Below are 6000 nucleotides of genomic sequence, written 5' to 3' on the forward strand. Positions count from 1 at the left end.
TTTAGTGAACATTTGATCTCTGACCTTGGTTTTCTAGAGTATGTGCCAGATGGGTGACTAGTGGCAGCAGTGAGCCACTCTGATGTGCCTGTAGTTTTTGCTGGACCGGTGGTGGCAGTAAGAAGCCACCTCTTGACATCAAGGAGAGAATACAGAAAAACGTATAGCAACACTGATTAGATCAGCAACTGATACCCTTTGTGGACTTTTCCTTTTGGACTTGAGGTTTGTCAGAATAGGCCCAGAGGTAAATTGACACACCTTCCTTATGTAGCACTGGCAACAGTCCAGTGGCTCTGTGATAATCTCTAATTGGTTAGACAGAAACTAAGGTACACAAGAGGACTGGATGTGCTGGCTGCAGATTATTCACAGGTACATGTGAATGTGAATGTGGCCAATCTTGCAATAGCAGATTGATTGACAATTATTAGTGGAATAAGTAAAGCAAATCCAATCCTCTGAAGATGCCGAGAAAATGAGGGACTTGTGCTACCAGTAGCTGGTAGACAAGAATGGGAAGCTGAAGCACCAAGGCTTTTCAAAGCCTTTTGGGTGAGGAGTTATCTTGGCCTCATGGCCCCAAGATGTATAACTTCTTGAAGTCATAGGGTTAGCCTTACCACAAAGACCATTCAATTGGAGGATCAGCTTCTAAGGAGGAAACACAAATGTGTGAGGTGTAAAACCAAACATAGTATATCTGAATACCATTACTGGAGAGAAATAAAGTTAAGAAACTAGGTCACGCCATAAGACTGATTCTACACTGTCTTCTGGTTTGGTGTTAGGCTCTGCCTTCTAAACGCTTGGACACTCTGGTCACTTTACTGTACATGTCCCTGCATCATATGTATATATGGAAAAACATTGAAAGAGGGAACTAGACCCATGGAATGACACTTCAGAATGAGCCTTTTGATGAAGACAGTGGTTTTGTTTTGTGGAAGCCAGAAAAGATGGCTGACTATTTACTGCCTCAGTCTTGGTGGATGTTCAAACATACGTGTGCCACTGACTACTGAGAACAGGCAGGTCCATTACTGGGGCAATGGGCAGGAAAGATACTCTGGGTGCGGACTGAAGCAGTTTACAGAAATGCTGAGAAGGTACAGTGAGTCCAATAGATTTCTTTTTTCCCCTTCCTACCTCAGATTATAATAGGGATCTGAGATTCTAATACATTGATCAGGCCAGTAAGTAGATAAATTGAGGGGAAGGGCGAATTTGCCCATGAAGCGTCTTTAATTCCTATGTAGTTTAGGGAAAAGAGCAGACCAATAAAGGCAGGCAGGTGACTTGATGAAAGAGCAGCAGAAGGGTTGAAACTGTGAAACGGGATCTCGAAATCAGGCATCTGTGCAGAATGGGGAAATAGACCATCATCAAAGTAATTAATATCTTCTGAGTATTTTGTTGTAGATCTGTCTATTAGATGTATAGAATCATAAAATAAATTGGAAAGGATGTAAAGATGTCATCTAGTCCAAACCCCTGCTCAAAGAAGGTATTTTTAGATCAGGTTGCTCAGGGACTTGTCCAATTGAGTCTTAAACTCAAAGTTGAGTCTCATCCTCCAAGGACAGGGAGTTCCCAGCATCTTTGGAAGTCTGTTCCAATAGTTGACCACTGTCATGGTAAAAATTGATACTTAATATCTAATCTGAATTTCCCATAGTCCAGCTTGTGTCCTGTTGCTACTTGGACTATTGCTGTGTACCTCCAAGAAAAGTCCGGCTTTGTATTTTCTGTATTCCCTGATCAGATGGTTGTAGACAGCAAAAAGGTCTCCCCGTGCCTTTTTTCCTACAATCTGAGCAGGTCCTTATATGACCTGACTAGCTTGGCACCTCTGAACTTGCTTCTTGTACTGGGACACCCAAAAGGGAGTGAGGGTAACAGGAAGCCTCACATTGATAGGCCTAATTTGAAGCCTCTTCTCTACATGTGGAGATTATAAAATGGCTGAGCACTTGTGCTTCTCTTTAGCCCTTCATCTGTTAGTAAATGTGCCTTTTGAAAAAACAGAGCTGGACCTGTTTTAGGTGTCACTTGCAGTGTCAATTGAAACTACAGCAAAAGACATGAAAAAAATAGAGTAGTCTCATAGTACAGCTGAGAGATTTTACCTGAGGAGAATGTCGTCATGCATACTTTGCATGCCCATAGGTGCATTTGCACAAGAGCCCTTGCGTGCACATGTTTAAACCTGAAGTCTGAGAGGCTGTTGTTTCTCAGTACACAGTCAAGAATTTGGAAGGAAAATGAGTCTTGAGAAACAATACCGTGAGTGAGGCCAATTAATTATGAGATATGATTGATCAGCAAATGGAGCTGACATCCACTAAGCAAACCTGCTGAAACAATGGAATACCCTGGCAGAAGTGGTGGGGGCAAAGTCAGGGGTAAGAAAAAGTTTTCTGTGTGTTCCACATGCTCTGCCATTCTTCCATGTCAAAAAGATGATTTTTTTTAAATTAATCCTGATGTTTGGAAGATTGTTTTTTCACACAAATTCCTGTATCACTAACATTCAAATTGGTCTGTGTAGTTCAGCAGAGGTACAACCTATCTTTTAAGTAGTCTGAAGTGTGTTATATTATGCATTATACTAATGGTACTTCATCAGTTTAAAGATTTACTCTTCTATAGGGATGGTGTATGGGGGTGTGTGCCAGTTAGTCTGAAATTACCTGCGGGTACTTCAAGGTTAAACTAAATGAAGAGTTTACAAATGTGGAATACAGGTATCGCAGTTACAAATTTATAATGGTACCTGAGAGGCTTCTTCATGCTGTCTCCTAGTTAAGACACACACATAACCCATGCTTAAAGGGTCAGTTCTTGTGCAAAGCTTATGTTGTAGGTTGGGGAAACAGGCTTGCTTTTATAAGCAGTCTTTTTTAAGGGTTTTGTAAGAGTTCATTTAGACACAAATCTCTCCCTCTACCTACACTGTCCCCACATATCTCCTCCAAGATATCCTACTCCTAGATTTAAGGAGCTTGTTTCAGCACTTATTTCCTCAAACTATCCTCTAGAAAATAGAAATAAGTTGTACAACAATGCTGAAATTTTGTGCTCAGCTTTCATGCCTCAAATCTCATAAACAAAGCTTGTCAGTTTTGTTAATATCACCGCATATATGGGATTAAACATGTGGCTCATTTCTGATTATTTTTGGGACCCCAGACATAGTAATATTTGATCATTCAATATTGGGCCCAATGTTATTCAATATCTTTATAAGTGATCTGGATAACGGCATCAAGTGTAGCCTGATGAAGTTTGCTGATGACACCAAGTTGAGTGGGGAAGTAGACACTCCAGAAGGGAGAGCTGCTCTGCAGGGAGATCTGGATAGGCTGGAAGAGTGGGCCAGCAAGAACCTTATGAAGTTCAACAAGGAGAAGTGTAAGGTCACGCACCTGGGAAAACATAATCCAGGAGTGCAGCACAGACTGGGATCCACCTGGCTGGAGAGCAGCTCTGCGGAAAGGGACCTGGGGGTCCTGGTGGACAGGAAGCTCAACATGAGCGAACAGGGTGCTGCTGTGGCCAAGAAGGCCAACAGGATGCTGGGTTGCATCAAAAAGGGCATCGCCAGCAGAGAAAAAAAAGTCTTTATCCCTCTCTACTCAGCGCTTGTCAGGCCACACCTGGAGTACTGGGTACAGTTCTGGTCCCCGCTATAGAAAAAGGATGTGGACAGGCTGGAAGGGGTGCAGAGAAGGGCCACCAAGATGATCAAAGGACAGGGAAGCTGCCATGTGAGGATAGGCTGGGAGAGCTGGGTTTGTTCAGCCTTGAGAAAAGGAGGCTCAGAGGGGATCTCATCACCATGTACCAGTACTTAAGGGGTAGCTACAAAGAAGATGAGGACTCCCTTTTTGCAAGGAGGCACATGGAGAGGACAAGGGGAAATGGACACAAGTTGCTCTTGGGGAGATTCCGACTGGACACCAGAGGAAAATTTTTCACAGTGAGGACAGTCACCCATTGGAATAATCTCCCCAGGGAAGTGGTTGACTTGGCCACGTTGGACACCTTTAAGAGTTGTCTGGACAGGGTGCTGGGCCATCTTGTCTAGGCTGCGCTCTTCCTAGAAGGGTTGGACTAGATGATCCCTGAGGTCCCTTCCAACCTGGAATTCTGTGATTTTGAAGATGCCTCATGCTTAAGCCAATCTCAGTAGACACAAAGCTGTCTTCCTTCTGAAGACTTTCAAAGTTTTCTTGCTAGGCTGTTTTCAGAATGCTAACTCATGGTGATCAGTCATTCTATTCAATTTGTGTTTGATATAAACAGAACAAATGAATATGAACATGGGATACTAAGCTCCGGTTTTGCATTTCAGAGCTCATTCTTTTTTTTTAAATGAAACTAGATCAATGAGAAGTGCTCTGTTGAAATGTGTGTGATTAAGCAGGGAAAGTTGCTTAATGTTAAGCCACAGTATTGTTGCTTTTCTACCAATGAACAGCTTTGTTCATAAGTGGTTAACATTTTGTATAGGAAAGCAGAGAAATGTCTTTTTTCTTCTGTTTTTTTTTTTTGCCTTCTTGAAAACATCTGCTAACTCTTTGAAACATTAGTGTTTGCTAATATCTTTTGAGTTTGTCCAGATTACTCAGGTATTTTGGCCTGTTTTATGTGTGTAGTAAGTAATTTATTCTGTATGAGTTGGGCACAATTAGTCTTATCCTCTCCCATCTTTCTTAAGTACAAAAAACTGAAGAAATGCACAAGCTAGTTATATTACAGCATGTCTTCTACTCCTTTAGGAAAGGGTACGTTTCTCCATGTTGTTTTCTAATGCCTAATTGAAAAGGCAGATGGTGCCCCATTTTGGTGTCAAGAAATTCAGTCGGTACATCTGGGAACTGAAATTCAGTGTTATAACTGACACAGTAATCTGCATTTAAGCCCAGACTCTTACTCTGTCCCAGAAGAGTAATGAAAGGGGAAAACTTTCTCTATACTAGTCTGGATGGTAACATGTCATTCACTCTTTTGGAAAGTTTTGTGCCCAGTCTAGTCAGGACTAGGATCTGAGAGAGGAGACAGCAGGCTCCGTCAGAAGAGAGCTTTTATAAATCTTAACTCTTAAAAACTTGCAGTTTTTCAAGGGTTGAAAATTGGCCAAATGTGGATGGAGTTTCAGAGGAATAGCAAAAGGCAGTTTTGTGACACACAGTTTCAGCTCCCTGCCAGATTCAGAGTTCCTGCTCCAAAACCCTCATTTGCTACAACAAAAAGGGTTTCTTATTTCAAGAGGGTTTCTAGAAATCTTTAAAGAGAGAAAAGCAAAAACTTTTTTTCCAGTTGGTTCAAATACTGCCAAATTACTCTTTCTGAGCTCGTCACTGACATGTAAAATTTCCACCTGAATGGCTAAAATCTGATAGTATCATAAATAGCTGTAAACAAAGTCTTAAAATTTAAAGCATCAGAATACTTTACCAAAAAGCTATGCTGACATCCCAGCCTAATTTCTCTCTTGATTACACAGATAATTTTGAAGTATGTAATGGATCTTTTCACAGGTAAAACTGAAGATATATTTAAAATAAACATATGTGTGGAATAATTGTATGCCGCATTTACCTGTTCAGATTAAGAACTGTTTTGAGCAAATGTTATCAAATTCTCTACTTACAGTTGACTTGTGAAAGCAGAAGCTCCCCTTTTGACAGTAAAACCAACCTAAAATATAAATTTAGAATTAAAAATCTTGGGCCCAGCCTTTTGGTACCATGTCTGATTTTGGTCAGTTATTTGGGGGTAGGGTGGGAAAAAAAGATACACATCTTTGTATCAACTTACAAACTTTAAATGTTAAAAACTCCCAATAGCAGGATGAAGCACTCATCAGAGCCTAAGGAATTTTTAAGCATACTTCTTGCTTTGCCTAGTGGTATCAAGGGCTTTAATTTTTTTTTTCTAGAGATTTATAAAGCAGTGGGGTAGATGGTGTTGTTCTCCAGCTGTCTATCTTGA

This window comes from Phalacrocorax carbo, chromosome 3 (genome assembly GCF_963921805.1).
Source record: "Phalacrocorax carbo chromosome 3, bPhaCar2.1, whole genome shotgun sequence".
Lineage (NCBI taxonomy): Eukaryota > Metazoa > Chordata > Aves > Suliformes > Phalacrocoracidae > Phalacrocorax > Phalacrocorax carbo.